Consider the following 10385-nt stretch of genomic DNA (forward strand, 5'->3'; position numbering starts at 1 on the left):
TAAATCTAAGATATTATTTTAAATTTTTTTATTAGTTGTCCGTTAATTTAATTTAATTTATTTTTTTAATTATATTTAATTTAGTTCTAAATATTATGAAATTAAATTTTGTTAGTTCATTTTTCCTAAATTTTAAGAAATAAATTTAATTAGTTATTTTTTTTTATATTTTTTAAAAATTTTGAGAGTTACATAAATTTATACTTAGATCATGTTTAGGGAAAATTATTTTGATATTGAATTAATTGATTTGGCTTAAGTCATCGGGACGTAGTCATGATCAGGAAAGATAGCTTCTTGGAAGCTTCGAATTGTAGCACCCAAAACGAGATTCAATGTCTATATAGATAAGTCACAATGTCATTTCGACATCTAACCGTACAAGTCTTGAAATACATGGTTGAAATCATGAGAAATATATTTTGAATGAGTATATCTTACATTGTGATTGTAGTGCACAAGATCGTATTTTATTTTATTTTATTTTAATTTGAATAAAAATTTTTTGAAAAAATATGGATGAAAAGATTAAAGTTATCCATGATTCAATTTAAGATAAAAAGGAGGAAGACGATCTAAGTTGACTGAAGATCAAAAACTCACTTTGTTTGATGTCGTCACGCTGCGCATTGAAGCGCCCAAGTTCAAGAACTCGTCATTCCTTCTTGACCTCGAACTGCTGGAAGATCTTCCAGATGCGTTGATGACTCTTTCCGAAGCTGCTTTCTTTTCCAAAGAGAGCCGCTTGGTAGGCTCATGCTGAATTGTAGCACAACCCCAGACGTGAGAGAAGACAAAGCTGACCTTCGTAATTTATGTATACGAGTCTGCTTGATATATAATATATTTTAATGGAATTTATGAATTTATTCCTCCTGAATACAAAGTGGGAGCTTCGTCCTTTAATCTTCACTTCAATCTGAAAGATCAATCGTCGACTATGTTATCGACCCAGTTGGTCAAGAAGTGCAATAACTGTAATACTGAGTTTGAAATAGTGTAAATTTTGCACATATAGAAAACATCAATGAAACAACAATGGACGATAACTTGCTTCATGGTTTGACAGAAGTAGAGCTAATTAAATTACAAAATGAGAATGCCCAACAAGACATTAGGGTTTATCTCGAATCAGAAGAAGATGATGGAGGAATTCATGCAGGTGGGGTTGCAAAAGCTGAAAATGTTGGATGCATGTAATCCTGTATCAAGTTTTAGCAAACTACACGAATTCAATGAAAAATATGCACAAGATCTAGTTATCATAGGAATTCACAGCAAAATAAAATGAAACAATAAGACGACAAACTTAGCTTCTACAATTGTCCTAGTCTCAGTGTTATCCACAAACTCCAATAATCCTGAGAAGAAGAATAACAGACCGATCTTTTGTAGGAATTAGGATGACTGTGTCTTACTCTCCTCACCAATGGAAAGTGAGGAGATCTCAAGTTACCAAAACTCACAGGATCATGCCCTATATATAGTAGTGAGTCCGATTATATTGTTAGTCTATCATTGATAACATAATATGGGTTAATGGGTTCTATACACGTATAAACTCATGCCCAATAGTATAAAATCCACAATTAATATCAATTAAATTACCTAATGGATCTGTCTGTAATGACATAAAATAGTATATTAATTATAAAATAATATATAAGTCCACCGAATAGAAAGGAGTCTCTGTTTGAAGTATCTTTCAGTATTGCTAATTGCATTGAATGAAATTTTGGTGTTTATTTTTTCTCTTCGTTCAGTATTGATAGACATGTCGATCTGTGACATGAATGTTTGAACCTTTGTTAAATAATATATCTGAGGAAATCCTTTTAAGTATTGTATTTTAGCCATACAATGCCATTGTTTAAATATCAGAAAGTCTGAAGTATTTTTTATTACATTAATTAATTGATGAAGTTAATTGTGCATTCCTAGTGACTAATAAACTTTGGCCATGCATACTGCAGAAATCAGAAAGTTTGCTACTGTGAAGGTGCAAGTACGTTTAAAGTTGAGTTTTCTAATGTCATTCCTATTACTTTTCACCATCTAAAATCTAGTTAGTATCAACACCTTTTATGAGATTGGATTGGTACAATACAAAAGAGCGTCTATAAGATCAAGGTGGAATTTCAAATAGAAGACTATGTATATCAAAATTCAAAGATTATATATATTGATGTGAATATAGGTTAAGGGCAGAGAGAGAATTAGAGAAAAAAGAGGAGTATTTGTGTCTTTTTACTATTTAGGACATTAAGGGGGGAGGAGGCACTGTTCGGGGGGGTCTTCTGCGTTTTTTGCTCCGCCGCCGTGACCAAGGAGAGGGGGCAGAAGCCACCTTCGTCGCCTTCAACGCCGGCGACGTCCGAGGCTGTATCGTTTTGCTCCTCCGCCACCGAGAGAGGGGACTGTTCCCCTTCGTCCCTACCTTCGGCAACCTCGCGGACGTCGCCGCCGGTGGAAGGCTTCCGACGTGGCCCATCATGCCGCTGGCAGCCACATCTCTGCTCCTCCTCTTCTTCTCTCCTGCGAACAACCTTACCTTTGCTGCCCTATTTCCTTTCCCCCTCCACACCGACACCATCGCGTTGCCTCCCTCGTCGCCTCCGGCCAAGCCGCGGCCACGCACACTGTTGCCAAGCACCGCTTCCCACAGTCATCACCTGGGCTCCTTTCCACACTGCACCCAGTGCTGTTCCTCCTCTCCACGTGACCTGACACCGGCGACAATGTCTACTGCCGAGCCACCATCGTAACTAGCAGCCAAGTTTCGCTCCCTCTCTCTCCTTATCAGCGCCCTTCCCTCCGTCGATCATGACAGCACAAAATCTGTCCCGAGCCGCAACCAGGTCCCATCATCATAGACGTCCTTCGAGCTGCAGTCGTCCCCCCATCGTCGCGCCTTCGGTCCGCGCGGTCATACATCATCTACGCTGATTCGGTGATTCGGTATCTGGTTCATATTGACGTATGTTTTCAGCACTGATCAGACCCTCGGGCACTATTGTTCTGGCTCTGTCTCGTGGTTGTGTTCCAGGCCTCGAGCTATGGCTATGTTCCGATCTTTGCACCGTCCTACTTGTGTGTTAGATCCTCGATTGTGCGTTTTATCTCGGCTTGCGTGCCGATATTATGTTCCGGCCTTCGTGCCGTCATTGTAGCACGACCTGCATGCCGATGTCTTATCTCGGTCTACGTGTTGATATCTTATCTCGACTTACGTGTCGATGTCATAGCTCGGCCTACGTGCCGAGGTCGCATCCGGTTTCGTGTCATCGTGTCCGGCTTCGCATCGTCATATCTAGCTTTTCATTCGACTCGGTGTCATCTGCTCTTCCAGGTCACAACAACTCGAGCAGCGTCTTATCCGAGGGGCCCCTTGGGCCAGGGTAAGTTTTTTGTACTCGTCCCTCGTTTATTTCATTATTATATTATTAACCTATTACTCATATATTCGTTGGATCTGCCTCGAGCCTCGGGGTTCCAGGGACCGGGGGCAACCCGGTCACTGGCTGCAAATAACGTTGACCAGAGGACTTCTGAAGACTTGGTCAACACAGAAGTCATCTCAGCACACCCCCTCCAGAATATCTGACTCGATTAATATTTCATCCATCTCATCCAGTGATTCATCTGACTCAGATTTCGAACAGGATGATATATGTACATGAAAATTAAAATGTAATATTCAAATATAATATATATGTCTCTATGATGGAACAACTTTAAAAATTTGATTTTGTGATTCTCTAATACATCATTTGTTAGATTTCACTATGTCAAACTATATACGTTTAAATCCAAATCTAATGTCTCTAAAATTCATATATTAATTCTCTTAATTAATTATCAAATTTATATATATACCATCAATTATGTTAATTTTTAATTCTCATTTAATTAAGTTTACAATTGCTATAAAAAAACAATAACCGTTAGGTTTTTAATATGACTACTAATTGATATTATAACAGATGTAAAAAAAGTAAATACATAAAATAATGTATACTTTTTAAAAATTACGTTAGAATCAACAAAGAACCATCTAAATTATTTTAATTAGTATTTCAAAGAATCTTAGTACTATCTTTTTTTTTTCTATAATACTAGTTGATCCCGTCCGAAGACAGAGTCGGATGGAGGCTGGTCGCGATGGCCTGATTGTTGACGGAAAGTCGTAGGTGATCCGGCTCCCACGGGTGGCTGACGCTGCTGCAGGACCCCTGCGCACACTCAGACAATCTCCCTCCTCACGTTAGAGACCAGAATCCAGGGAAAAAGTCCCCGGATCAGGCCCTCCGACGCTCAAGTCAGGTCCCTTTTTCCCCAGAAGAAACAGAGAGAGTTGAAAATGAAAAGTTGTGAAAGGAAAAAATGACGAGAGTGCGCGTACCCGCGTACGAGGAATCTCCTCCTTTTTATGCACCCGCCTCCTTCCAGAACCTGCCCTCCTGCCAGAAAACGTTAGACGCTGGGCTTTGTCGTGTAGTCCTGGACACCTGTCGTGCTGTTATTGGTCGTGAAGGCATCTTCCTGTTTAGGAACCTCCGCCTTTACACATGGGCTTTGTCTTGTAGTGAGGGACACCTGTCAGGCCACTATTGGTCATGAGAGCATCTTCTCCTTTAGAAACCTCCGCCTTCGCACCTCTCACTGGTATGTGATGATTAACCTTGACGAACAATTGTGATCCTTCCATTCCTGCACAGCTTGGCTCATCCTATTTATCGCGGTCGGCATCTACCTCGCACCCCTCGACCAGATCTCGCCTCTAAGCGTTACTTGTTAGTCGGGCTGACCCTACGCAGCCCTGTCGCTTCTGACCTGTGACTTGTGGCTTGCCCTTCCGGCTCTTCGAGTAGCAGACCCGCAGACAGAGCCGTCTCTGCACAGCCCTGCTGCTTCCAACCTTTGATTCGTGACTTGCGCTTCCGGGCCTTCGAGTCGCAGACCTGCAGACCGAGCCGTCTGTACCCAGCCCCATCGCTTCCGATCTATGATTGTTTCTTGCGCTTCCGGGCCTTCAAATTGCAGACCTGTAAATCGGGCTATCTCTACCCAGCTCTGCCGCTCCTGACCCATGAGTATTTGCTGGCCCTCGACCGTAAGCCCGTAGATCGGGCTGTCTCTACCTAGCTCTGCTGCTCCTGACCTATGAGTACTGGCTTGCCCTCGACCGTAAGCCCGTAGATCGGGCTGTCTCTACATAGCTCTGCCGCTCCTGACCCATGAGTACTTGCTGGCTCTCGACCGTAAGCCCGTAGATCGGGCTGTCTCTACCTAGCTCTACAGCTCCCAACTTATATCCGGTGTTCCGCTTGTCGTCTCCCCTTGTCTTTCGACTACTTTGCCTTCTTCATCAACAAGTCCGCCTGGCCTCTGACTACCCCACATGCTTGCCTTTGACTGCCTAGCCAACCTGACCATTGACTGCTAAATCACCCTGACTATTGACCGCCACGTCCTCTTGACTTTTGACCGTCATATGGCCTTGACCCTTCTCCCCTTTCCTTCTGGGGGCCCTCCATTACCAACCGTATCACAAGCCTCCCCCACAAGTCTAGTCGAAGGAGGACGACAGTCTGACTGACTAGACCTCCGCACGTCTCTATGACCTCAGCATATTTCTGTGACCTCAACATATCTCTGTGTTTCTACCTCAGCATATCTCTGCGCGCTCTGCTTCCTGCCTCACACGTCAACCCTTGTGCCGCGCCGCCTGGGATACCATGCCTCCTTTATTGCGTCGCCAGTCGCTTGGGGCGCCGTTTTCACGCAGTTGCTTTGACTTGGCCACCCGCCTTCTTTATAAAGAGCCTCACGGTCACTTCTTTACTCTATCCTTCTTCACTCCTGCTTTCCTACTTTCTTTGCTAACCCACGTTCCGCCAGCTTCCTCCCCACGCGATGCATTCTCCTTCCTCTGACGAAGTTGATCAACCGCCCTGCCAAATGCTGATAAATCAACTCACCTCGCTGCTTGTAGCGAGAGAACGCGAACTGGAGCGCGTGTCCTAGAATCGGGCTCGTCAGATGGCTGCCCTGCATTCCATGGAAGCGCAGTATCGTCTGGCAAAGCACTGCGTGCATGCGGAGAAGGCGAGGAAAGAGGAATGCCAGGCTAGCCTGCAGCGCCAACTTAGCCTTCAGGAACGCTTGAAACAAGAGCATGAAGCGGAGCTGTCTCTCCTCCGGGCGTATCTTGACGACAAGCAAGACACGATTGCCCGACAACAAACAGTCATCGACTCCCTCCACGCGCAGCTGGCTCGAGCCTTGAACGCCCCAGAGGCTCCGGAGTCCCCAGACATTTTTTCACACGGCATTGCTCATTCTCCATGACCAATCCTTTCCCCGAGTTAAGACTAGCTCGGGCCATAGTTGTCCCAGTGGCTCCTTCCCCGCAAAACGTTCCCTCTTGTAGTCTTAGCTGTATCGCCTGCTTATGGAACTGTGCTGCTGTACTTGTATATCTGTCCTTTTCCGGCGTAGTCTTTCCTGCTCAAATTTCATCTAGCAAGCATTTTTAGAAACTGGCCCGTATGTGAGAGCCAAGAGTTGCTTCATGATTCCTTTTCATGTATGAATTTTGGATAATAAAACCGACATAGTGCTTGAGACTTAAAACTGTAAAGAATGTGCAAAACCTGATTTTGTAGTTAATATTGCCGCTCTAGGAGTAGGGTAGATGGCCTCCCGCATCCCTTGCCCTGCATATTTGCTGCATATTTGCAATTTTGCGTAAAATAAAGCCAGATGTAGCTGACCTAATTATTGAAAACGCTCCGCTCAATGTGAGGCATATCCCTCTGAAAGGTAGTCAGGTGTGGGCGCCGAGCTCACTTATGGTTTTCGCAGGGAAGTTGATTTTTGATCCCCGCGTGGGGGCCGACCTGAAAGGTCGTTGGGCGTGAGGACAGAGCTCACTTTCGATTCTCGCATGGGAGCCGACCTGAAAGGTCGTTGGGCGTGAGAACATAGCTCACTTATAATTCGCACTGAGGCGAGAGTCTGGGACTATCGACCTAAAAGGTCGTTGGGCGAGAGCACAGGGCTCACTTATAATTCTCGCATGGGAGCCGACCTGAAAGGTCGTTGGGCGTGAGAACAGAGCTCACTTATAACTCGCACTGAGGCGAGAGTCTGGGACTGCCGACCTAAAAGGTCGTTGGGTGTGAGCACACAGGGCTCACTTATAATTCTCGCATGGGAGCCGACCTGAAAGGTCGTTGGGCGTGAGAACAGAGCTCACTTATAACTCTCACTGAGGCGAGAGTCTGGGACTGCCGACCTAAAAGGTCGTTGGGCGTGAGCACAGGGCTCACTTATAATTCTCGCATGGGAGCCGACCTGAAAGGTCGTTGGGCGTGAGAACAGAGCTCACTTATAACTCGCACTTAGGCGAGAGTCTGGGACTACTGACCTAAAAGGTTGTTGGGCGTGAGCACAGGGCTCACTTATAATTCTCGCATGGGAGCCGACCTAAAAGGTCGTTGGGCGTGAGAACAGAGCTCACTTATAACTCGCACTGAGGCGAGAGTCTGGGACTACCGACCTAAAAGGTCGTTGGGCATGAGCACAGGGCTCACTTATAATTCTCGCATGGGAGCCGACCTGAAAGGTCGTTGGGCGTGAGAACAGAGCTCACTTATAACTCGCACTGAGGCGAGAGTCTGGGACTACCGACCTAAAAGGTCGTTGGGCGTGAGCACAGGGCTCACTTATAATTCTCGCATGGGAGCCGACCTGAAAGGTCGTTGGGCGTGAGAACAAAGCTCACTTATAACTCGCACTGAGGCGAGAGTCTGGGATACTCCGGTCCGAGACCGGTGGCGATGGCGCTGGTCCGAGACCAGTAATGATACTCCGGTCCGAGACCGGTGGCGATGGTGCTGGTCCGAGACCAGTAATGATACTCTGGTCCGAGACCGGTGGCGATGGTGCTGGTCCGAGACCAGTAAGAACTCCAAACGGCAAAGGCATAGATGCATTGCTCTTCTTCGCCTTCATTCGTTTCGCCCATGCCGACCTGATCGCTTTGGTTGATCTGGTCGTTATTGTTGGCTTTGCGCGTCGCATTTCTTCCTGCAATTGCGCTATGCACAATATAGAATTAAGAATAGAGGAGGGAGCGTAGAGACCTTACTCAACCCCTGGGCCACAGTGCCCTTGTAGCTTATGATGACCCCACGGTTCCCGCGATGCGCCCGGTTAGCTGCTCAGATCAGGGGCTGTCCACGCAAGGCTACTCGCCTGCTTGATACTCCTCTGATCTGACATCCACTTCTGCTGACCTACCTTGCCTCATTCGCGACCCTTTTGAATTGCCCGGCTTCTGCAGCTTCATGAAACTTCCCGCCTAGCCTTGAACCTGTCACGAAGAATGCTTCTTTTTTGAGGCCACGCCCCTTCATGATTACCTTGCCTTATCGATCTTTAATGCGCTTCTTCTCGCGGTGACACATGTCCGACGCCTTTACTGCGCACGCCCCCTGACGCCAGCTTCTGACCCCCTTTTTGCACCCTTCGGCGCTTATTTCCATCCGACGGCGTTGAGGCGCGTTACCCAAAAAGATACTCGGCTCGACTCTCGAGGTTTCCTAGGAATGAATGAGCTTTATAAACCCTAAAGGCAGTCCGCTTTCCTTACTTCAACGCTTCGTTATCCTCCTCCTCTCGTTCGCGTCCGTTTCTGGCAGTGCAACTACTCGTTCTCCTGCTTGTGTCCGACCTGTGACCCCTCTCGTCTTCCTTCCCCTCGCCTGCTTACTCCTCGTAATCATGGATGGTAAGGAACTCTTCTGGTATTCCTGTTACATCTCTGATTTAGACCATTACGACCTGTCTTCATTGCAATCCAATCTGGGGCTAGGCGCCGCATATGAGTTTCGTCTTCCCTCGCCAGATGAGCATCCTTCTTCTCCTCCCGAAGGGTTTATCACTATTTTTAGGGACCAAATCTTAGGTGGTCTTCGCTTTCCCTTGCATCCTTTTTTCAACGAGTTTAGTCAGTATTGCGGTATTGGTATCTCTCAGTTTGCCCCCAATGTATTCCGAGCGGTCTGCGGAACCATCATCTTGTGCCGCATTTATCAAATCCCCTTGACCGCTAGACTATTCCATCACTTCTATTCCTTCCGGCGAGCCGAAGCAGGGGTATTCAACGTTCAGGCCAAGCCGGGCCATAAGTTTTTTGATGACCTACCTTCTTCCAATAAAGGCTGGAGGTCTCGCTTTTTCTTCCTCAAGCCCCCCGTCCCCTTAGCCGGGCATTCCCAATGGCGTCCCCTCAACGCTTCGGACTTCCCTTCGCATGTCCATGAACCTGCCTACTCCGCGGCTGTGGACAAGCTGAGAGAAGTTGTTGTTCGTGTGCTGATGCTAGAAGGCATTCTGCACGCTTTTGGCCTTAGTCCTGTCTCCACAGAAATCGGAGCTCCTTTTGGTAAGTTATCTTTTTGTATACCGCTCTTCGCTAACTGAGGTGCTTTTTCTTCTTATTTTTGTAGTGGATGTCATCCTCCGTTCCTTCGCCAGTCAGGAGACACCCTCGGTGACCGTTCTGCAAGCTTTGAATGAGGAGCTAACACAGGGTCTACCTTCTGATCCCGCCGTCGCCGCCGGTCCGCAGCTTTCGGAACCCCGGACTTCTGATGCGGAGGACGCCCCGATGCTTATTGAGCCACCTGCTCTCGACCCTGCAAACCCAGCCCTACCCCGCATCTCTGATCAACCTACAGCTGAGTCATCGCCTGCAGGACAAGTGCCTTCTCTCCCTCCAACTATGAAGCTGCGCCTGACACGCAAGGGCAAAAGGACGGCCCCAGTCGCCGCAACTTCTCCTCCACCTCCTCGCCGTCAACGCGTAGTGAGCATCTCTTCCCCCACCAGGTCCTCGGACACGAGCTCGACCCAGGAGACAAGCGGGTCCCGGGAGAAGGCCTCTGATCCGGAGGTGGCAGACCCGCCATCGGACCTGACCGCTCCGCTGCCAATCCAGAGTATATTACCTGCCCCGCCTTTGTCCTCTGGCGATCAACCCCTGGGCTCGCTAACTCGCTCAACTTCTCCTCCTCTCGTGCCTATGAGCTCAGCCGTGCCGACTCTGGAACTGCCATCTTCGGACCTGGCCTTTGAGGCTTCTTGGAGGCTTCCCTCAGAGACCGACCCGGCCTACACATCCGCTGCCGACCTATCTCCTATCTTTGGTAGGGTCGATTTCTATGGGGACTTGGCTACCTCCTGGCAATCAGCCAATCGGCAGTTCTGGGAGAGCAGTTCCCCTTTGGAGGAGTTCGATCAAATTGCTCGCTCCCTGGTAGCGGTAAGCTCTTTCTCTTCTTCTTCCTGGTATCCGTGTGTTTTTGTAACCTCCT

Source organism: Zingiber officinale, chromosome 5B (genome assembly GCF_018446385.1).
Source record: "Zingiber officinale cultivar Zhangliang chromosome 5B, Zo_v1.1, whole genome shotgun sequence".
NCBI lineage: Eukaryota > Viridiplantae > Streptophyta > Magnoliopsida > Zingiberales > Zingiberaceae > Zingiber > Zingiber officinale.